At 38.2% G+C, this 25,325-nt stretch overlaps 1 long non-coding RNA gene across 3 annotated transcripts; it reads left to right on the forward strand.

The window, feature by feature from the left end:
• The first annotated feature begins 5,232 nt into the window (after positions 1-5,232).
• Positions 5,233-8,015, forward strand: LOC113290059. 3 transcript variants are annotated; one of them, XR_003331345.1, is made up of 4 exons: positions 5,233-6,822; positions 6,942-7,027; positions 7,166-7,360; positions 7,473-8,015. It is a non-coding gene; the product is annotated as an uncharacterized LOC113290059 (long non-coding RNA). The 3 variants fall into 3 exon arrangements; XR_003331344.1 differs by having other exon boundaries at positions 6,942-7,360; XR_003331343.1 differs by having other exon boundaries at positions 5,233-7,360.
• Positions 8,016-25,325: the final 17,310 nt, after the last annotated feature.

The following is a 25,325-nucleotide window of genomic DNA, read 5'->3' on the forward strand; positions in this document are numbered from 1 at the left end:
CAGGAACCAATTGATAATCTAGTCTTATTTTCCCGAAGAACAACCTAGATTAATCAATCATCTCTCTACAAGCCTTCCTGACTACACATGCGGTTTGTCGAGGAATCAAAAACAGTGAGACGAAGATGTTTGTGACTTCTTTATCTTGCCTATCGGAGAACTCTCACGATATCAAGCCAATCAATCGATTTTACTCATACGATAGAAGATGCAAGATCAGATCACACAACTACGATAAAAGTAGTATCGGTCTGGCTTCACAATCCCAATGAAGTCTTTAAGTCGTTAACCTGGTTTTAGAGAAGAAAACCAAAGGTTAAAGGATAATCGACTCTAACGAGCGCACTAGTATCACACAGACGTATGAGGATTAGTTTTGCTCAAAGCTAGATGTCTCCTTTATATAGTCTTCAAATCAGGGTTTTGCCTTAGTTACAAAGCAATACATATTCACCGTTAAATGAAAACCTGATTTAGATTCAAGCTAATATTTTTCAACCGTTAGATCGAAAACTTAGCTTGTCACACACTTAGGTATACGTTCTACTGGGTTCGTAAAAACCTTGCGAAACGTGTACGTGTATGTTGGTTCAACATAGTAACCCAAAAGGTCAACCATATGAACATTTCATATTAACCTTGTTCTTCTTCACCATAACTAGTTCAATTGACTCAAATGAACTAGTTAGAGAGTTGTTCAATTGCTATGAGATCTTATGTAACCACACAAGACACAATTGAAAAAAAAAGATGATTCGATTCGATTGAATCAACTCATGAACTTATAGCCACGGTTTGCATAAAACATTCCTTAGTAATTTAAATTTCATTTTCCGTTGACATCTTTAGATCATAACCACTTAAGCTCACAAACAAGTTCGCGAACTTAAGATAACCGGTAGAGTTTTCCAAACTCAGCAGAAAATCTCAGCAAAGAGACTTCCGCCAGTTCGCGGACTTAACAACAAACGAGTTATTTGGAAAATCCAGCAGAAATTCTCGGGAAGAGAACTTTCGTCAGTTCGCGGATTTGGCAAAGCCAATTCCTCCGTTTTTCACTCAATCAACAAAGCTCGAAAACTTCGGATTAAGGAATAGGACTCACGCACATATGTGTTACCACATAATGCTTATATCCATCATTGTTTATATAGACCTAAACTATCATTCCAACCATTGAAACATTCTCATAGGACGTTATTTAATCGTTATTCACAGACCTTTCTCGTCAGAGCAATTTCCAAAGCAATTGAAACTTTTCATGGATTTCGTCACTAGGTGAAGATAAACTTAATCAAAGCGAAACGCTTTACCAACACACGATTTCGAGAAAAAGATAAGTAGTGAATACTCAGATCGAAATGTCAAATGTGTATGATCCAGTCTACAAAGCATACGACTTTTGTCTCATAAGAAGTAGGAGATAAAATAGATAGACTTTTGAGTGATAAATAATTTCAAGTCTCCACATACCTTTTTGTTGATGAAGTTCCACGGTTCCTTGAGTAGATCTTCGTCGTTGTATGATGAATCACCATGAAGTCCTTGAGCTCAACTACACTTTTTTATCCTAGTCCGAGACTTAGCTGTAATAGACCAGAAATCAAGACTCATAGTTTTGAACACTAACATTGACAAACATGCTTGATATAGCAACGCATGCGAGGTTGACCGAGCTATGCTCTAACAGAGATATTTTTGCAACTGATGAGCCGTTTGGAAATGTTTCGATTGTGCTTGTTGGCAACATCCGGAAGCTTCGACCAATGTTTGGTTCTCCGTTATATGCTCAAGACGGGCGAGACCGAGAGTTGGAACTGACAAGCAGGGTTCGGTGTCATGGAATTCCTTTGGATGCCATCCGTGAGTATATTCATATCGAAGGAATAACACTATTCATAAATCTCCAAGTATAGGGAGACAATCGTCATTTTGCTCCAAGTTTTTTATGAAAACCCGAGGATGAAGATGTTAACCAAATTCTAGTGAAAAACACTGGAAGGGGTTTTTCAGGAATGATAGGTAGTCTTCGTTACATGCGTTAGGTGCGGCAGACATGCATTACCATGTGGAAGAGTTAGTATCAGGGTCATACCCAAAACCAATTAATATTTGAAAGTTGCTACTACCTATAATTGTTGGATATAGTAAAAAAATTATTTTTTTTCTTTTTCGCATTCACATAATTACACAAATACTTTGGGCAATTACCTATGTAGTAAATTTCACAGTCATCGACCATAATTACACTCATAGTAGAAGAATATGGGGATCTAGCTTACACTTGATACATACCATTCAACAAAAATGAATTATATTTGTTCAACGACTTTAAGATGTTGTGACAACTTTCGGACGTCGTCGTGATTTTTTATGCCATTCCTCTCTGCACTTTTTTTCTTGCCATTTGAAAAATAATTTTACTAAACTGCATCAAATTTAAAATTAAGATTTCTAGAAATTGATATTTTTTTTAGTTGTTCTTACCGCATGAAGAACAATTTCACCATCTGTTTGGATCGATTGGCTTGCATGATTGCAAAAGATATAAAGGAACTTTTTAATTGATGGTATGGAAACGACTTGATAACCCTGTAACATAATTTTTTTATGAGGTTTAGTGCTTCTTAGCAAAATTTTACATGAATTTTCTCCCAAAATTAGTTGAGCCATTGTTATTGAGCACCGGTGATAAATTTTGTCCGCAAATTGATTCATCATCTTCTACAAGATACTGAACTTTATTGTTACTTTGATAAATAAGGGAACTATAATGCATATATTAAAAGAAATTTATGTGAGAATAATCAAACAAAATCGTTGAACCATATAGCTGTTAGCGGCAAACGGGTTGCTGAGTGGGAAAATCTTTAATGCTCAATAATTAGTTAACAAAGCGACATATTCTCTGCCACGATGCTCAAATCAATTATATAAGTTCATATGACGTAATTTATTTTAGTCAATTTTTTTGATGTTTCCTTATCTAGGTGAGATGTCTATTCTTCTACACACAATTGATTTGAGCAACCATTCACTATAAATAAAAGAGTTCATGTAAGAGTGTGTTTGTTTTTTGCTGACTCGGCCCTAGTCAGATGTCAGACTGTTTGACCAAAGTTATACTCCTTAAGTCAATTTTTGAATTTTGTAATTCCTTTGACTTTAGTCTTATGATAGATCATGGTATTGATCGAGCCATGATTTTGGTTCATTCGATCCTTGGTTACCCTTTTATAGTGACTGGCATGTTAATGGGTCATTCTAGATTTTCTATATATACGTGCCTTCGATTCTTTCCTTGTATATACAGTTCATTCGATTGCTTATCTTATATTCTATTTCTTTGGTTGTTATTTGAGCCTTTCGGTTTGTGTGGATTTTGCCTGCGATGCTAGCGACCACAACTTCATCGTACTATAGCGTGAACAAATTTTATTTTGGGGTACCTGGAAAGGGTCCATTTGGTGCTGTCAGCTACTGGTTTGGAGCTTAGTGCAGTTAGTCTTATTTTCGGAGGCTCTCTCACTAGGATGGGTCCTTTTTCTCTTTAGATTTTTATGGCGCGTCTTCAGTTTAATTGAACCCGTACGACTGACGAACCAATTAGTTTGATCTTTAACTGTAATCCAAAGATGGAAAGTATATTGCGTTCAAGATATTAAAAAAAAAAAACTCTCAAAAGTGAAAGTGTTGACAACTCTGGAGTGAAAGTGTTCAAAAGATTACGACATCATTGATGATGTCATTCCCCGTGGGTATTGTCCATCTTAGGACCAAACAGTAATATTTAGAACCAAATAATAATATGTGTTTAAGAAAATGACCAAATAGACAGTTGACTAGGTCAATAGGAGAAAACTAACTCAATTACATTTTCTCAAGGACCATGTGGTATTTTCTACTGTTATTAATGAGAGAGCGTAAAAAGTGATCTTAGGAGAGAAAAAATTGTTGTGGACTTGTTAACTCGATTACTATGGTAAGTCGGTAACTTATCTAATCTAACCATCCCGCCTTACCAAACGAGATAACCCAACTTATTTAATTTAACCTAAGGTCAAGTTATGACTGGTTTACCAATTTATCTAAGTTGAATCTCCTTTAAATAGTTAGATAATTGAAGAACGTGAAAGACAACAATTAAGATATGGCGACAAATATGCAAACGACTAGGAGTTGTTAGTTGTGTTTAAGCTTTCAATGCTATTACATTTCTATGGATAAAGTTGCTTTTGTGAAGGAAAAATTGTGATGAGGTTTTTGAGGAAGCGAGGCCGAAGATGAACTAATGGATGAAATGTCTCAAACAGATCTTACTGGACTGTTCAGAACGACTCTGGGCATTTATTAAGAAATGACATTTAGGTTTTTGCTCCCCTTTTAACAAATATCTAAAGAAATGGCGTTTTTCGAAAAAAACGTCCCTTCCCAAACCATGATCATTATTAGGGGTGAGCATTTGGCCCGAAATTCGTGGATTTTATTCATCCCAACCATATTTTTATGGCTGGATAATCGTTCGTTAATGGGCTGGTTGCGAATGAAAATTTTAAAATCCAACAGATTACAAATTGGACCTGGGTCAAACCATAAAAATCCGTTCGATATCTATACCTAATAGATTGATAGAGTCAAATTGATCGTTTTTTTTCGATCCCAGATTCCCAAATGCTCACCCTTAGTTGTAGTCGCAACTCCACCGATTGAGGCCTTTTTCATTACTTTGTTATTGGTGGGCTTCCCCTAGTCCTATGTACTTTCTAAATTCGAAAGAGTAATTTCATTGGATTTCTTCTTCTATCCTGTACTTTGTTATTGGTGGATTTCTTCTTTTAGTGGATCCCGTAATTTCATTGGATTTTAGCTTCTAAATTCGAAAGAGTAACACAGTGCTATGTACTTTCTAGTTAGGTCCCAATTTTCCCCAAGTCAAACATATTGGATTGGATTGGATTGTTATCTCTCGAGAGCAATAACAAAAAAAAATCAAATCTCAAACTTTTATTTCTCTATTATAAATTTTAATTATATAATTAATTTGTTGAATTATCTACATTCAATCCGTTATCTATTCTTACATTTGTTGGATGTAGATTAGATGTGAATGTCAAATTTAAAATTCATGATAAATTGGATTGGGCGTAGATATAGTGAAAACCGGTTCATACCGACCCATGCTCACCTACTTAGCTAAGAAAGCTTTTAATCTTTACAAGCCCATCGGGCAAGGTATATAAATCTTTAAACAAGTCATAAGATCCGTCAGAAAGGTTTTCTTCTGTTTTTCCATTTCTCTTTCTATCATCAGAAACTTCTGATAGATCTTTCCAGTTAGGGTTTGATCGTTGTACGCGATGGGTGGTGAATCATCAAAGATGAAGAAAGCAATGGAAGAATATGAGAAAGTTAGCAAAGAAATAGATGCTCAGGAAGCAAGAATCTTCAAGATTTTGGTCCTTAGTTTGGGAGTGTGGGTCTATTCTCAATTTGCAGACCTGTTGATTAAACACAAACGGAGGTCGGAATAATTTCAAGATAGAAGAAGAAGAAGCTCTACTAATGAAAGACAAAGTAATTATTAGGTTTATTTTATGTTAATTTCATGGTGTCTATTGGTAGTACTCTTTTGTGGTCGGTGGGATAATTAGGGTTTTAGACGTAACAAAAAACAACAACAACAGATCTCTGTCTGTTTGATGTAGAATGTTGATATAATGGTATGAGTTTCTAAGTTATAATCACTGTTTCTGTGCATTCATGTTTTTATTGCTTTCTCACATTCTTCCCTGAATGAATTAGTGTACCCTTCTTGAAACCAACTTCCTCCACTGATGCTTCTATAATATCACAATTTAAAAAATAGATATGTAATTATGTACTGATGTTAATCAGCAAATATAGACTTTAACAACTAGAGAGTGTTTTCTCTTCTTGAGAGTTAGGCAACACCATGAGCAAGACCCATCTGCCCGCATTAGCTTTCGACGTGCATACAATCAGTTACTTTAGAACGCCCCCCACTCAGGACTTGAAGGGGATGCCTGAGTGTGCAAACTGAAGGTGAGGCATCGATGCTGGTGGCTTACCAAGAGAATGGTATTAATTGTAGTCCAGGTTCATCTATAAGACAAAGGAGCTTTGTAACACTACTGTTTGGAACAATGCAACTTTTCAACCAATTCTTAATTCAGTGTACCAGACTGAGCATCCTTCTTACTTCAAATTCATGGGCCGTGTGGTAATCTTCTGTCTAACACTCCATTTGTATTATCCTGACATGATGTCTCTTAGCAGGTCGCTAAAGCTCTCATTGATGGTCAATGTTTATTTCACACACTCATTCTACAAGCACCTTCTTGGTGCGAAGGTGAAGAAATACCAGGGTCACAGAAGTGACAAGCATGAGTATGTCGATCTTGTGGCTGGCCACATCTTGACCATTGCCACTCGCCCTCACATCAAGTCTTTCTTGGAAGGTTTCAGTGAATTGGTCCCTCGAGAGCTTATTTCAATTTTTAATGATGAAGTGCTTGAAATGCTTATAATTGCGCTTCCAGATATTGAGCACAAGTTTGCTTAAAGTTAAACTCTAAATCATGTTTCGTTTGTGTATAAATACACTTGATACCCTTTGTTTTTAGTTTCATTTTCGTTTAATTATTGAAATATCACTAGTTCAGTGGATGACCTGCAGGCCAATACTAAGTATACTGGTTATACTGCTGCTTCTAAAGTGGTCCGTGGTTCTGGGAAATTGTCAATTTGTTCAGCAAAGAAGATATGGCAAGGTTGCTTCAGTTCGTCACTGGGACATCCAAGGTAAATGTGATGAGTGAGTGCCCTAAAAACTTTTGGGATCTCTCAATTTAGTTGAGATATCTGAGAAATGTATACTACTTCTTCCATGGCTTCTTTTAAGCTCTACTGAGTTCTTTCAGGTCCCTTTGGATGGTCTTAAAGCTTTGCAAGGAATCTCTGGTCCTCTGCGATTTTAGATTCACAAGGCATATGGAGCTCCAGAGAGGTTACCATCAGATCATACCTAGCAAGTGTCGACTTGCTTTCTAGTTGATCGCTCAAATTTTTGATTCCCCTAGATTGATATTTGTTGTTGCTGTCCTTTAAAGAATGTTGTATCCCTAATGGTTGTCTGTTTCTCCAGCTTTAAGCAACATGACCTCCCCGGGTATTCCAAGGAACAGCAAGAACGCTTTCTGCTTGCAATTAACAAACCTGATGAAAGTTTTGGCTTCGGCTAACACAGTTGATAAAAAATGAGGTTAAGCTAGAGAAGGGAGCAATTTATGTTTCCCATGTATGGGTTAGCTACCTACAAACTCCTCCAGTTACCTTCTAGGTGAATTGTGCAATCAATGAGCTTTTAACATTAGGATAGTCTTTTTAGGAGTTGTCCTTATTGTGTATTCTTTCATTGAAGTCCTGATCACTAAAAGAGTGGTGTTCTGCAGGATACTACAGAGCTGACCATTCAGGTTGACAGAGAAGAGATATAACTTCAGCCGAAGGCTCGCAAACACTGGCGATAAAGTATCAACTGGATTTAAAGTTTATTCAAGTTACGATCTTGCAAGGCTATGTAAGCTGTGGGTAATATTTACAAACGATTATTTTCCTCGCTTTCTATTGGGCGAGAAGAGCCACAGATGTTATTATTCTGCTGGGAGGGGAGTAGTAGTGACGGCATAGGCAGCAAAAGTTTGAAGTTACATTAAAAAGTCTTTTTTATCTTACCCAAATACTTGGATTTCCTTGATTATAACTACTAGTAGCATGATCAATGGCAGGTTTTTTAGGTTCACAGCTTTACTATTTTTTTCCCTGGTGATTCCTGCTCATCTTGCGTTACTGGCCAGCTTGTTAATGAATGTACTTTTAATATCTAAATAGTTGATTATTTCTACTCTTTAAGAGTGGAAATAAGTAGTATGCTTGTATTCTATCCAACATCTGAATTGGACGGTAGCAACCTTCAATATATGATCATCTCAACAGCTGATTTTGTTCTTTGTTTATATGCAACTGTTTTAAAATCTGTTTATGGGGCTGCCTTGAAGAAAGAACAATGGTCCTCATTATGAGATTATCGACATCGATACCATATTCAGTCATTTTCCATACGGCACGGCTAAAGTTTTGACATTCATACTCCCGTCTTTCTTGACAAATGGAAGAAGCCACTATATCCTTCTCTCTTGGCACTCTCGAAGTTGCAGCAAGCTTTCTTTAGAGAAAGAAACTGTTCGCTCTTTCCGTCTCCTCGTAGTTTACTAGTAATCCCTACAGTCTGGTTCGAAAGCTATGTTATTATAATCACTATACTCATCGGAGCAAGCATTCTACAAATCTATCTCCTTAGAAACCAATTTTTCACTCGAGCAATAAGCCAAATTTATAGTTTTCATAAAACAAATTTGGGTCAGACCCAAAAGCAGCTGAGGCCAGAAACTTAAAAAAAAGAAGGGAAGCAGAATTAGTACAAAATACATTAGAATACAGCAAAAGTGTTCATCAGTCATCCTATGACGCATATATGATTAGTGAGTCCTCAAAAGAGTTCCCCAGAGTCCGCAGCGGAGCCTAGCAAACAGGTAACTGCAAAATCCCTCCACAGCTTCAGTCTCGTGGAAAATAATAGTGGGGGAGCAAGTCAGATAAACTTTCTTTAACAGTGACAAAGGCTCAAACATACCAGGTGAAAATCCCCTTATCAAGAATATGCACAAGTAGATTGCAGGCACCAGAACCATTCTTTCTGTAGATCAAAAGTGTTATCAACATTAGCATACAGCAACTGTACTTGTCAAAGGCGACCCCAAGGGGAATCTATGTTTAATTTAACAAAGGTTTAGCCGATATTCAGGGGAATTTAGGCAGTCAACTTGGATCAATTTATGCTTGGCTGGTGATTATTTTAAAGTAAAAAAGAAAGAAAGAGTTTTAATGGGCAATTCAGTACCATTCGAGCAGATAAGTAATAAGAAGGTAGATAATGTTCAATAATGTTGACAAAAAAAATCACGTCACACAGCTAACACAACTGTGGCTCGCTGAAATATAGAACGTTCAAGCGCTGCCTAGGAATACCAGGCGCTCATTGCACACTATCCTACCTAGCACTCAGAATAACATCAGCAGTAGCTTATGAGCCCAATATCTTACACATCAATTGCTTTCACTAATTCAATATAGATGCACATATTCGTGGAGTACCGAGAAATATTGACAGAACACATAACACAGTAGTCAGGATGAAGTAAAAGATTTGAAATGATAAGAAAAATGCTAAAATATTGCTATAATGTTAAAACTAGTTCATAATTCATCATCTTAGATGAGATGACAGCAAATCTAATGTCTAAACTAGGACTTGATTAGGAATCAAAGCAAGTCAACCCGCAATCCTTATATCAACAGCTTGCAGGTAGTCTCCCACTTCCAGAACCAACTAAGCCATCTTACTAAAAATTACAGGTCTTCTTTTTCACATGTCGTGGCTTCTCCATTATTATCATTAGTCTTATTATTTGTGAGTGTTATTTGCAGGTATCCAACTTAGTAGGTCAATTTCATTATATCAGAGATAATTCAAGTCTGAACTCTGAAGCACCCAATGATTGAGGAGTCACTTTTTTTACACAGTTAAACACATACATATCAAGTTAAACTCGGACATAAGATATGACAGCTAGTACTTTTTGCACAAAGACCCCAAAAAGGTACAATCAACCTTTCTTAACAACAGAGCTGATTGAAAGTGTGAATAAAAGGAGGAGCAACTTACAGATTGAGATTTGCCAGTAACTGGTGACTGGTCTAGGTTGGTTACACAAAGAAGTTTATCTTTTCCTGGTGAGTCGGACTTGTTACCTGCCTTTCTTTCGTCCCTGGCTAAAAGATCACACTGAATCCCTCAGCTGAAGCAGGATCATGGACATCCAATTCACCAAACTTTGGCAATGGCCAACTTTCGCAAAATACAACTTACATAAAATTCAGAAATCTACCAATGAGGAGAACTGCAAAATATTTAAGGATAAAAGACAATGTCTGAAAAACAATCTATAAACAAATATAAAGAGCAAGCTGCTTCAGTTACCAAATGTTACTCAACATAGCTCTTAGCCTCGTATTCAAGTTAAATAGTAAGCAAATTCAAGTTAAATAGTAAGCAAAGGCCGTACAAGATCACCCAGAGAGGGTTGATTGTTCGTATTCACAACAAAGGAAAACAGAACATAAATCGAGCTGCTAATAAGACGTCTTGTTGAAGCTAGATAAGGAAAGACTCAACAAGGTCAACAATATGGAGGTCCGGTGCTAGTTGAAGGTGGTACATAATGTTATAACCTCCGTTTCAGGCAATTGCAAAGGTCAACAATATGTAGAAGCAATACTACTACAGTAAATTCAGAAGAACAAGACACTGGCTAATCCTTCCAAGAAGCAAGCAACTTTCTATTATAGCAAAAGCAAAAAAATGAGGCAGAAACACAAGCTGAAATCTGAAAATTCATAAAAATTTGTCATTAATTAAATAAACATATTACAGAGCACTGATATTTCCAAAACCCCAAATCCCTAAACACCGTGAACTACAAAACCCCTGAGATACCATAAAACTAGAAAACTCTAATAATTTCCAATTAGTGAAACCTATTTTCCTTTCTTCTTTCTCCAAAATAACCAAAACCTTTCTCCAAAATAACCAACCCTCCCCTAACAGTGAGAAACCTTAAACCCTGTTCAAAACCCTAGTGAGAAATTCATTTCTCAACCTTCTTAGGGTTTCATCTTCATCTTCCTTCAACTTTATTTCCCTACTAGTTAATGTTACTACTCCAATATCTTGGACAGGATTAGTTGTTCTAGTTCTCAGAAACTTCTTGGATTTTTCTAAAGAAATTTGATCTGATTTCACCCTCTCACACCAAATGCGGATAACAATAACGGCAAAGATCAACCCAACTGCCCGTTGTTTGTTTTTTTCATAAAACTGCTGGCTTCTTTCCAGTTCATTATTAACCAACTTGATAATCGGTGCAATATCTTTATCATACTGGTATTTACTGTTAGAAAAAACGCTTTAAAAATACCAAATTTTCCATGGACTATGTTTTGATCCCTAGACCTATTGTCCATTAATTGTTTTTTCATTTGAATAGATAAAACAATAGTCCCACATTGACTAAAATCTAAAGAGTTTTAGACTTAAATACCATAGAATTGGTTATAAGGGCATGGCCCTTGGGTCATTAGACTTTTGTGCTTGGAGGGAAGGCCTAGGCTAAGGCAAGGTTGGCTTTCCCGTACGCGCGGTGCTTTGTACAGAAGCACTCACGCCGCCGCCGTCCGGTCGGTCGGGCTCGGATGTGTGGGTTCATTAGATCCTATCTTTTTGCTGAAATTTTTGGTACGTGTTTTCCACACAAGTAGAAGAATCTTTTCTTTGTCTGTACGTGTTTTGTCCTGGATCCCTTGTCTGTAAGTATTTGGCTTGGCAGCAACACACTGCTCCATGCCTGACAAAACAACTTTTCTTGCACTATCTTTAACCCAACATTACCAGTATTTCTGTCATAAGCATGGGTTTTCTTTCTTGTTTGTAACTACACAAACACTATATAAGAGAGTAGTTGTAAGCTCAGAAAACACCACCAGAGAAACATCTCTTCTACTCTCCCTGTGTTTTTCTGTAAACATCTCTTCTACTGTTTTAAGTTCTGCCAAGCTCTAAGGGTACCTCATTGTATGCTACATTGAGGGGTACTAACTGTAGTTGTATCCTGGAGGTGACTCGCCAACTGCTGTAGCATCTCAGAGGAGTGGCAGGCGATATTGCCTTTAGGACAGCGTAGTTACGTGCCTCTACATTTTCTGTGCAGCAACATCAGCAACATTTTGAGCTAAGTATCTTCTTCTCAGTTACATTATTAGTAATTTCTCCAACAATCTAAAGGCAATATCCTCTTTACTATATTTTGTAACAACATGGGAAAGAGTACTGTAGACAAACCCCCAAAGTTTAGTGGCAAAGACTTTAAACGATGGCAGTCCAAAATGTATTCTTCTTAAAAGACCAAAGGCTAGATGAAGTTGCCTTAGAAAGACCCTCAAGAAGGCTTCATGACCGTGGTTATGAAGATAGACTGGATAGGTGGACTAGGAAAATTACATGTGCAAAAACCATATTCTTAACTGTCTGGATGACTCCTTGTACGACTTTTATAATGCAAAAGAGAATTTTACTGCTTTTGATTTATGGGAAGCCTAGAAGAAAAATATCTTGCTGAGGTGCTGGAAGCAAGAAGTTCTTGGTGGCTAGGTTCCTGGAATATAAGATGACTGATGAAAAGCCTGTTGTAGAACAATTCGTCGAACTCCAGCTACTCATCAACGAAATTCTTGCTGAAGGCATGCATATTGATGAATCTCTACAAGTATCTGCAGTGATTGAAAAGCTACCACCCTCATGGAACGAGTACAAGAGGAGGCTGCGACACAAGAATCGTGAAATCACCATGGTGGAGCTGGGGAAAAAGATCCAGGTGGAGGAACTTCTGTGCTGCAAGGACAAGAGCCTGATGCTGAGCAAAGACATGTCAACAAAGCTCATGTCCTGGACGATAATGCTGCGTCAAAGAAAAGCAAGGAGAATCCAGCAAAAATGGTAAACGTAACAAACAACGTAACTCCAAAGGTAACCATCTTAAGCCAAAGGGTGGTGTCTCCAAAAACACCATCAAAGGCGACTGCTATAACTGTGGGAAAACTGGTCATATGGCCAAGGACTGTAGGGCACCTAAAAAGACCAAAAATGATCCTAAACAGAAAAATAAGGCAAACGTAGTAGATGATTCTGGATATTTTACTGGCATGGTGTCTGAAGTCAACCTTGTCTCTAATGTGACCAATGTGAGAGACTGGTGGCTTGATTCTGGAGCCACTAGGCATGTCTGTAAGTTCAGAAATGCTTTCTCCTCCTATAACAAAGTAGGAGACGATGAGAAATTGTTTATGGGAAACTCTTCTACCTCTAAAGTGGTAGGAAAAGGCAAGGTTGAATTGAAGCTCACTTCAGGAAAAACTCTCGCATTGAATGACGTGTATCACGTCCCGGACATATGCAAGAATCTTATCTCAGAAACCATCTTACTTGGGAAAGGTTTTAAATTTGTAGCTGAGTCTAACAAAGTTGTAATCTCTAAAGGTGGTGACTTCGTAGGAAAAGGATATGTCACTGATAACATGATTAAGCTTAGTGTACTTTCTTTGAACTTGAATGATAATGCATCTTCTTCTGCTTATGTTTGTGACTCCTCACATGTTTGGCATGATAGACTAGGACATGTTAATTTCAAATCTATTGAAAGACTTGCTAAATTAGGCTGCATTCCTAAAATAAACTTTGACAGAGGTCATAAATGTGAAATTTGTGTTGAATCTAAATATGCTAGAAAACCCTTTAACAAAAAGGTTGAACGTAGTACAACTCCCCTAGAACTAATCCACTCGATTTGGGAGATTTGAAATCAACACCAACTAGAGGAGGTAAAAAATGGTACATCACTTTTATAGATGATCACTCAAGATACTGTCAGGTTTATCTTCTTAGAAGTAAAGATGAAGCCTTAGACGCTTTCAAATTATATAAACTTGAAGTAGAAAACCAAAGAGGTGTTACTATTAAAACTCTTAGGTCGGACCGAGGCGGTGAGTATGTGATACCTATAGGAGAATTCTGCAAACTTAATGGCATCATTCATGAAACTACTGCACCTTCTTCACCTGAGTCGAATGGAGTAGCTGAAAGGAAAAACCGAACACTCATAGATATGGTGAACGCTATGTTAGCTAGTTCAGGGCTACCTTCGAACCTGTGGGGGGAAGCAATTCTCTCTGCTTGCTATATCTTGAACCGAGTTCCATTTAAGAAATCCGACAAAACTCCATATGAGTTATGGAAAGGAAGACAACCGTCCTATGCATACTTTAAAGTGTGGGGGTGTTTGGCCAAGGTGGCCACTCCTCGTTCCAAGAAAACAAACCAAAATAGGACCTAAAACTGTAGATTGTGTTTTCCTAGGATATCCTGAGCACACTAGTGCTTATAGGTTCATGGTAATTGGTGAGAACACCATAATGGAATCCAGAGATGCAGTGTTTTTCGAACACATTTTCCCTTTAGGGTCTGGACCTCATAAAAGGGTCCGCGATGATCTCTCAGATGTTCCTTCGACTAGTCAACCCCCGTCTCTAGATGCTGAAACCGAACCTAGAAGAAGTAAGAGGGTCAGAACCGAGAAAGGTTTCGGTCCAGATTTTGTGACTCTTACGGTAGAGTCTGAACCCCAAACCTATAAGGAAGCTATGACTTCTCCGGAAGCTCCCTTCTGGGAAGAAGCTTCAAATAATGAGTGGGATTCCATTCAACAAAATGAAACTTGGGAGCTTGTAGACTTACCTCCTGGTAGTAAAACCATAGGTTGCAAGTGGGTCTTCAAAAGGAAACTTAGAACAGATGGAACTATAGAAAAACACAAAGCTAGGTTGGTAGCTAAGGGGTACAGACAACAGGAAGGATTAGATTTCTTTGATACCTATTCACCGGTCACTAGAATCACTTCTATCCGGATGCTGATTGCTATTGCTTCTATTTATGATTTGCATATACATCAGATGGATGTTAAAACTGCTTTTTTATATGGTGAATTGAATGAAGAAATTTATATGGACCAACCTGAAGGTTTTGTTGTGAAAGGTTTTGAAGATAAAGTATGCAAACTGAAAAAATCTTTGTATGGTTTAAAACAAGCACCTAAACAGTGGCATGAAAAATTTAATCATGTAATGATATCTAATGGCTTCAAGGTTAATGAATCTGATAAATGTGTTTACATTAAATCTGTGGATGATTCTCATGTTATTGTGTGCCTATATGTTGATGATATGCTCATATTAGGTAGTAACCTTGATAGTATTAATACCACTAAAAGCATGCTTAACGAAAACTTTGACATGAAAGACTTAGGCCCTGCTGATGTAATCTTAGGGATGAAAATCAGAAAGATGTCTGATGGATATAGTCTTAGTCAATCTCATTATGTTGAAACTGTGCTTAAGAGATTTAATCATGAAAATGCTAAACCTGCAACTACTCCTTATGATCCCAATTGCAAATTGAAAAAGAACAAGGGTGAGGGTATTTATCAACTTGAGTATTCTCGTGTTATTGGCAGTCTTATGTATTTAATGAACTGTACAAGACCTGATATTGCCTATACTGTGAGTAGATTAAGCAGGTACACTTGCAACCCTGGGCAGGATCACTGGAATGCTCTCTACAGAGTTCTACGGTACCTGAGAGGAACTTCAAACTATTGCTTAAGTTTTGGGAAGTATCCTGCTGTGCTAGAAGGGTATTGTGATGCTAACTGGATATCAGACTCAGATGAGTGCAAATCCACTAGTGGGTACATCTTCACACTTGGTGGTGCGTCTGTGTCATGGAAGTCTACCAAACAGACATGTATAGCCCGATCCACCATGGAGTCTGAGTTTATAGCCTTGGAGAAAGCTGGAGAGGAAGCTGAATGGATACGAGGTTTCCTGGGTGGAATTCCACTCTGGCCCAAGCCTGTGTCTTCGATCGCAATCCACTGTGACAGTCAAGCTGCTATTGGATGCGCAAAGAATAGTGTATACAACGGAAAGTCTATACATCTTCGAAGAAGACACAAGACAGTGAAACAACTACTCTCTACTGGCATCATCTCTATAGACTTTGTAAGGTCTAAAGAGAATATTGCAGATCCTTTGACGAAAGGGTTATCTAGAGAGGTAGTTAGATCCACATCGAAGGGGATGGGACTCAAGCTCATAGAATAAATCGCCATGAAGGACACTCAACCTTGTGAATGGAGCTCCAAGATCAAGGTTCAATGAGATAACTAATTTTTGGTGATGTCGAGAGAAAGCACTATCTTTGTCCCTCCCTATGGTGTAACCGTATGATAGTGTGCCTGCATGTTTTAGGATGATCTGTCAAGATCTTAATGAGTTCCATGGCTTTGCTTAAAGCGGAGTGTGGCAGGACACTCTTAATGGACTCACCTATGTGGATGTTGGAAGTGGGGCCGCTTCCTATGAGAATTTGAGCTTTTTCTCTAGAGACATTCATTAAGTCCGGGATTTAGCCCACGGCCAAAACGGGCACAACGGCAAGAGCTTGGCAGCTTTCTTTGAGACATCAAAGTGTGGTTGTTATTTCTGAATTGCACTCACTGTTGACGGTTCAAGACATTGTGTTCACCGAAACAACAAGCAGTTCCGGTAACCTCTCATGTTAAGGTTCAATCTCTGGGACACCTTAGCCTAATATTGATGTATTATGTTTTCTCGTATTTCGTCGATATGTTTTATCATTCATGTGGGGGATTGTTAGAAAAAACGCTTTAAAATTACCAATTTTTCATGGACTATGTTTTGATCCCTAGACCTATTGCCCATTAATTGTTTTTTCTTTGAATAGATAAAACAATAGTCCCACATTGACTAAAATCTAAAGAGTTTTAGACTAAATACCATAGAATTGGCTATAAGGGCATGGCCCTTGGGTCATTAGACTTTTGTGCTTGGAGGGAAGGCTTAGACTAGGGCAAGGTTGCCTTTCCCGTACGCGCGGTGCTTCGCACAGAAGCACGCACGCGCCGCCGCCGTCCGTCCGGTCGGTCGGTCGGGTCGGGCTCGGGTCGGGTGGGGGTGTGGGGTTCATTAGATCCTATCTTTTTGCTGAAATTTTTGGTACGTGTTTTCCACACAAGTAATCTTTTCTTTGTCTGCACGTGTTTTGTCCTGACTTCTTTGTCTGAACGTGCTTGTCTTGGCTTCTTCTTGTCTGTACGTGTTTTGTCCTGGCTCCTTGTCTGTACGTATTTGGCTTGGCAGCAACACACTGCTCCATGCCTGACAAAACAACTTTTCTGCACTATCTTTAACCCAACATTACCAGTATTTCTGTCATACGCATGGGTTTTCTTTCTTGTTTGTAACTACACAAACACTATATAAGAGAGTAGTTGTAAGCTCAGAAAACACCACAGAGAAACTCTTCTACTCTCCCTCTGTTTTTCTGTAAACATCTCTTCTACTGTTTTAAGTTCTGCCAAGCTCTAAGGGTACCCTCATTGTATGCTACATTGAGGGGTACTAACTGTAGTTGTATCCTGGAGGTGACTCGCCAACTGCTGTAGCATCTCAGAGGAGTGGCAGGCGATATTGCCTTTAGGACAGCGTATCTTACGTGCCTCTACATTTTCTGTGCAGCATCAGCAACATTATTTTGAGCTAAGTATCTTCTTCTCAGTTACATTATTAGTAATTTCCCAACAATCTAAAGGCAATATCCTCTTTACTATATTTTGTAACAACATGGGAAAGAGTACTGTAGACAAACCCCCAAAGTTTAGTGGCAAAGACTTTAAACGATGGCAGTCCAAAATGTTATTCTTCTTAAAAGACCAAAGGCTAGATGAAGTTGCCTTAGAAAGACCCTCAAGAAGGCTTCATGACCGTGGTTATGAAGATAGACTGGATAGGTGGACTAGGAAAATTACATGTGCAAAAACCATATTCTTAACTGTCTGGATGACTCCTTGTACGACTTTTATAATGCAAAAGAGAATTTTACTGCTTTTGATTTATGGGAAGCCCTAGAAGAAAAATATCTTGCTGAGCTGCTGGAAGCAAGAAGTTCTTGGTGGCTAGGTTCCTGGAATATAAGATGACTGATGAAAAGCCTGTTGTAGAACAATTCGTCGAACTCCAGCTACTCATCAACGAAATTCTTGCTGAAGGCATGCATATTGATGAATCTCTACAAGTATCTGCAGTGATTGAAAAGCTACCACCCTCATGGAACGAGTACAAGAGGAGGCTGCGACACAAGAATCGTGAAATCACCATGGTGGAGCTGGGGAAAAAGATCCAGGTGGAGGAACTTCTGTGCTGCAAGGACAAAGCCTGATGCTGAGCAAAGACATGTCAAACAAAGCTCATGTCCTGGACGATAATGCTGCGTCAAAGAAAAGGCACGGAGAATCCAGCAAAAATGGTAAACGTAACAAACAACGTAACTCCAAAGGTAACCATCTTAAGCCAAAGGGTGGTGTCTCCAAAAACACCATCAAAGGCGACTGCTATAACTGTGGGAAAACTGGTCATATGGCCAAGACTGTAGGGCACCTAAAAAGACCAAAAATGATCCTAAACAGAAAAATAAGGCAAACGTAGTAGATGATTCTGGATATTTTACTGGCATGGTGTCTGAAGTCAACCTTGTCTCTAATGTGACCAATGTGAGAGACTGGTGGCTTGATTCTGGAGCCACTAGGCATGTCTGTAAGTTCAGAAATGCTTTCTCCTCCTATAACAAAGTAGGAGACGATGAGAAATTGTTTATGGGAAACTCTTCTACCTCTAAAGTGGTAGGAAAAGGCAAGGTTGAATTGAAGCTCACTTCAGGAAAAACTCTCGCATTGAATGACGTGTATCACGTCCCGGACATATGCAAGAATCTTATCTCAGAAACCATCTTACTTGGGAAAGGTTTTAAATTTGTAGCTGAGTCTAACAAAGTTGTAATCTCTAAAGGTGGTGACTTCGTAGGAAAAGGATATGTCACTGATAACATGATTAAGCTTAGTGTACTTTCTTTGAACTTGAATGATAATGCATCTTCTTCTGCTTATGTTTGTGACTCCTCACATGTTTGGCATGATAGACTAGGACATGTTAATTTCAAATCTATTGAAAGACTTGCTAAATTAGGCTGCATTCCTAAAATAAACTTTGACAGAGGTCATAAATGTGAAATTTGTGTTGAATCTAAATATGCTAGAAAACCCTTTAACAAAAAGGTTGAACGTAGTACAACTCCCCTAGAACTAATCCACTCGATTTGGGAGATTTGAAATCAACACCAACTAGAGGAGGTAAAAAATGGTACATCACTTTTATAGATGATCACTCAAGATACTGTCAGGTTTATCTTCTTAGAAGTAAAGATGAAGCCTTAGACGCTTTCAAATTATATAAACTTGAAGTAGAAAACCAAAGAGGTGTTACTATTAAAACTCTTAGGTCGGACCGAGGCGGTGAGTATGTGATACCTATAGGAGAATTCTGCAAACTTAATGGCATCATTCATGAAACTACTGCACCTTCTTCACCTGAGTCGAATGGAGTAGCTGAAAGGAAAAACCGAACACTCATAGATATGGTGAACGCTATGTTAGCTAGTTCAGGGCCACCTTCGTACATGTGGGGGAAAGCAATTCTCTCTGCTTGCTATATCTTGAACCGAGTTCCATTTAAGAAATCCGACAAAACTCCATATGAGTTATGGAAAGGAAGACAACCGTCCTATGCATACTTTAAAGTGTGGGGGTGTTTGGCCAAGGTGGCCACTCCTCGTTCCAAGAAAACCAAAATAGGACCTAAAACTGTAGATTGTGTTTTCCTAGGATATCCTGAGCACACTAGTGCTTATAGGTTCATGGTAATTGGTGATAACACCATAATGGAATCCAGAGATGCAGTGTTTTTCGAACACATTTTCCCTTTAGGGTCTGGACCTCATAAAAGGGTCCGTGATGATCTCTCAGATGTTCCTTCGACTAGTCAACCCCCGTCTCTAGATGCTGAAACCGAACCTAGAAGAAGTAAGAGGGTCAGAACCGAGAAAGGTTTCGGTCCAGATTTTGTGACTCTTACGGTAGAGTATGAACCCCAAACCTATAAGGAAGCTATGACGTCTCCGGAAGCTCCCTTCTGGGAAGAAGCTTCAAATAATGAGTGGGATTCCATTCAACAAAATGAAACTTGGGAGTTTGTAGACTTACCTCCTGGTAGTAAAACCATAGGTTGCAAGTGGGTCTTCAAAAGGAAACTTAGAACAGATGGAACTATAGAAAAACACAAAGCTAGGTTGGTAGCTAAGGGGTATAGACAACAGGAAGGATTATATTTCTTTGATACTTATTCACCGGTCACTAGAATCACTTCTATACGGATGCTGATTGCTATTGCTTCTATTTATGATTTGCATATACATCAGATGGATGTTAAAACTGCTTTTTTATATGGTGAATTGAATGAAGGAATTTATATAGACCAACCTGAAGTTTTTGTTGTGAAAGGTTATGAAGATAAAGTATGCAAACTGAAAAAATCTTTGTATGGTTTAAAACAAGCACCTAAACAGTGGCATGAAAAATTTAATCATGTAATGATATCTAATGGCTTCAAGGTTAATGAATCTGATAAATGTGTTTACATTAAATATGTGGATGATTCTCATGTTATTGTGTGCCTATATGTTGATGATATGCTCATATTAGGTAGTAACCTTGATAGTATTAATACCACTAAAAGCATTCTTAACGAAAACTTTGACATGAAAGACTTAGGCCCTGCTGATGTAATCTTAGGGATGAAAATCAGAAAGATGTCTGATGGATATAGTCTTAGTCAATCTCATTATGTTGAAACTGTGCTTAAGAGATTTAATCATGAAAATGCTAAACATGCAACTACTCCTTATGATCCCAATTGTAAATTGAAAAAGAACAAGGGTGAGGGTATTTATCAACTTGAGTATTCTCGTGTTATTGGCAGTCTTATGTATTTAATGAACTGTACAAGACCTGATATTTCCTATACTGTGAGTAGATTAAGCAGGTACACTTGCAACCCTGGGCAGGATCACTGGAATGCTCTCTACAGAGTTCTACGGTACCTGAGAGGAACTTCAAACTATTTCTTAAGTTTTGGGAAGTATCCTGCTGTGCTAGAAGGGTATTGTGATGCTAACTGGATATCAGACTCAGATGAGTGCAAATCCACTAGTGGGTACATCTTCACACTTGGTGGTGCGTCTGTGTCATGGAAGTCTACCAAACAGACATGTATAACCCGATCCACCATGGAGTCTGAGTTTATAGCCTTGGAGAAAGCTGGAGAGGAAGTTGAATGGATACGAGGTTTCCTGGGTGGAATTCCACTCTGGCCCAAGCCTGTGTCTTCGATCGCAATCCACTGTGATAGTCAAGCTCCTATTGGATGCGCAAAGAATAGTGTATACAACGTAAAGTCTATACATCTTCAAAGAAGACACAAGACAGTGAAACAACTACTCTCTACTGGCATCATCTCTATAGACTTTGTAAGGTTTAAAGAGAATATTGCAGATCCTTTGACGAAAGGGTTAACTAGAGAGGTAGTTAGATCCACATCGAAGGGTATGAGACTCAAGCTCATAGAATAAATCGCCATGAAGGACACTCAACCTTGTGAATGGAGCTCCAAGATCAAGGTTCAATGAGATAACTAATTTTTGGTGATGTCGAGAGAGAGCACTATCTTTGTCCCTCTTTATGGTGTAACCGTATGATAGTGTTGCCTGCATGTTTTAGGATGATCTGTCAAGATCTTAATGAGTTCCATGGCTTTGCTTAAAGCGGAGTGTGGCAGGACAGTCTTAATGGACTCACCTATGTGGATGTTGGAAGTGGGGCCGCTTCCTATGAGAATTTGAGCTTTTTCTCTAGAGACATTCATTAAGTCCGGGATTTAGCCCACGGCCAAAACGGGCACAACGACAAGAGCTTGGCAGCTTTCTTTGAGACATCAAAGTGTGGTTGTTATTTCTGAATTGCACTCACTGTTGATGGTTCAAGACATTGTGTTCACCGAAACAACAAGCAGTTCCGGTAACCTCTCACTAAGTTAAGGTTCAATCTCTGGGACACCTTAGCCTAATATTGATGTATTTTGTTTTCTCGTATTTCGTCGATATGTTTTATCATTCATGTGGGGGATTGTTAGAAAAAACGCTTTAAAAATACCAAATTTTCTATGGACTATGTTTTGATCCCTAGACCTATTGCCCATTAATTGTTTTTTCATTTGAATAGATAAAACAATAGTCCCACATTGACTAAAATCTAAAGAGTTTTAGACTTAAATACCATAGAATTGGATATAAGGGCATGGCCCTTGGGTCATTAGACTTTTGTGCTTGGAGGGAAGTCCTAGACTAGGGCAAGGTTGCCTTTCCCGTACGCGCGGTGCTTCACACAGAAGCACGCACGCCGCCGCCGTCCGTCCGGTCGGTCGGGTCGGGCTCGGGCTCGGGTGTGGGTGTGGGTTCATTAGATCCTATCTTTTTGCTGAAATTTTTGGTACGTGTTTTCCACACAAGTAGAAGAATCTTTTCTTTTTTTGTACGTGTTTTGTCCTTGATCCATTGTCTGTACATATTTGGCTTGGCAGCAACACACTGCTCCATGCCTGACAAAACAACTTTTCTTGCACTATCTTTAACCCAACATTACCAGTATTTCTGTCATAAGCATGGGTTTTCTTTCTTGTTTGTAACTACACAAACACTATATAAGAGAGTAGTTGTAAGCTCAGAAAACACACCACAGAGAAACATCTCTTCTACTCTCCCTCTGTTTTTCTGTAAACATCTCTTCTACTGTTTTAAGTTCTGCCAAGCTCTAAGGGTACCCTCATTGTATGCTACATTGAGGGGTACTAACTGTAGTTGTATCCTGGAGGTGACTCGCCAACTGCTGTAGCATCTCAGAGGAGTGGCAGGCGATATTGCCTTTAGGACAGCGTATCATATACGTGCCTCTACATTTTCTGTGCATCTCCAGCAACATCGGTTTAAGCTAAGTATCTTCTTCTAAGTTACATTATTAGTAATTTACCCAACATTTACCTACTGCTATAGTTATACCTCCTATACCTAATAAAGCTAGGGGACATAACATACGATCTATGGCGAAAAACTAAGGAGAAAAAGGAGGATTTTGGAGATGAGAGGAGAAAGTGAGGGAAAATAAAGAGAGAAGATTTTTGGAGATGAGGAGGAGAAAGAAGTGAATCTGGTGAAGATGGGGAGTCAGCTGGTTTTCACGGTTAAGACCCAAGGGCAAGTCCGATGGGTACTATAAAATCAGTAGATTGGTGGATAAACACCGTTGATCAGATGGACCAAGTCAGGTTAACCTTATGCTCTTGGAAAACAGGAAAACGCTAAACCATGGCTGCTTATGGGTACCAGATTAACGAGGAGAGTACTAAATCCCAGCTTAACCAAAGCATTATCTTGTTTATCTGGCATGAAATGTCATACCCTCTTCGGTAACTGGTACCCCTTATGAGCAATGTTGCCTAATATATTAGAAGTTAAATTCCTAACCGGTACCCATTGTGAGTAATGTTACCTAATAGGTTAGAAGTTAAATTCCTATTTTTTTCGACTTGTAGTATTTTACAGGGTAATTAAATGATTCGTTAATAATATAAGATGTTATTAGTATAAATTGTTCTAGATTAAGCGTCATATAGTTTAATTGGTGTACAAGAATGATGCCGTGGAGAAAGATCATTCAATTTTACTCATGCATATTTGAATTAACTTTTGTCAAGTAGTTATATCCAAATCATTCTTTTTATTATGTTTCCTATTTGATCAAAACTTGTTCAAGGGAGCAAGATTAATCCTATGCATGGATTAATGTACACGAAGTGATTTGAAAATAAGTTAAACATCTCACGTATCTTGTATATGACGTGGTATGTGTTCTCTAGGTTAGAATTTGTTAGTTGAGTATCAGATATCACCTCGAAGACTGAAGATCGACGAAGACATTCAGAGAATTTTTGTATCAGGTATGTGAAGACTGAAACATTCTATTTTACTCATTATCTTACTATTATATCTTTTTTGAGACGATATCGTATGATTTCTAGTAGATTTACAAAGAAGAAGTTTTGAGTCAAAGCTTGTCTTGTTAAAAATATCGAAATATGATTCTAAGCAAAGATGCTCAACGATCCTTAACAATATTAGCTCTAAATAGTTTATTTTGTGAACTACTTTGTAGATCAATTGAAAATAGCCTACACAAATGATTTTATCTCGCGGGAACGTTTCGAACATCATAAGAGAGAAATATTGAACTACCTGATATTTCTTCTCAGGATAGGTTGGCGAGCCAGTTCGCAAACCGTAGAGGTATTTGAGTTGGAGAAATACAAGAAGGTTGGCGAACCAGTTTGAAAACCGCAAGTTCAGATGGGGACAGTTCACGAACCGTTGTGAATTGAAATTTGAAAGTTGGTATTAAAGGCTAGCAGTTCGAACCCGGTTCACGAATCATGGTCAACTGAGTTCGGTAGTCTTGAAGTGTTGGTGAACCCAGTTGATTAGCCGTTGCACCCTGAATCGTGAACAAGCCTAACGGTTCACGGACCGTTGTACCAGCCATCCCTGTAGATTTTAGTAGATGCTCAAAAACTTATTTTTTGTTTAGAATTGTTATAACTCTCTCAAACACTTCTAATACTTCATTCATCACTTAAACACCTATGTGTGTGCATTATAATTAAATTCTTAGGTGTTTAAATGAACATCAGATTGCTTCAATTCTTTTGCGTACATGCCAAACCTAACAATCATTATACACGGTTCCAAAACCGATTCCTCGTGTATATGCTTCCATTGTATTTTCAAGATCTAAAAGTGTTTGCTTGATTTTCAAGTTATCTTAGCTTGAATTACAAGCAACACATGGTATTTGGAAACTTTAAATAGATACGCTCTTTCAACTGAGAAATTCAGTCCTTGACACTTTGTGTCCTAGTTGATTATACAGTCGTCCTCTGTAGACCTAAGTTTTCTCCAAGAAACATAATTAGGACTACGACTAAAAGACTTCGCTTTGTTGATTCGTGAAGCCAGGTCTGACTATCTTTACCTTGATAGTTCGTGTATCATGTTAGAGCATAGCTCGGTTGAACTCACCAAGCGTTGGTATGTCAAGTTTGGTTGTCATATTTTAGTATAAAAACTCATTTAAAGTCGCTTGATTATATACTAGAGTCAACTTCGTTTAGGTTGGACTAGAAAGTCTAGGAATGTTGAGACATACAAGTATTAATCTGAAGACCTGAAGAATGTGAAGAAGTAACGAACTACAACGAAGACATCATCCTTCCACATGAGGTTAGTAATACTGACTTGAACTTGTTTCAATTCCTAACGTATATTTCAAGTCGTGCATATAGAAAACATAACATGCGAAGATTATATACTGTATATTATACTTTATGATGTGACATGATCATAATAGTATGATCATAGTATTAAGGAACTAGACTACGCAGTATAACACTTATCTTTTGAACTTCGTAGATATGACATCGACAAAATCTTGTATATAATTTTA

Source organism: Papaver somniferum, chromosome 6 (assembly GCF_003573695.1).
Source record: "Papaver somniferum cultivar HN1 chromosome 6, ASM357369v1, whole genome shotgun sequence".
Lineage (NCBI taxonomy): Eukaryota > Viridiplantae > Streptophyta > Magnoliopsida > Ranunculales > Papaveraceae > Papaver > Papaver somniferum.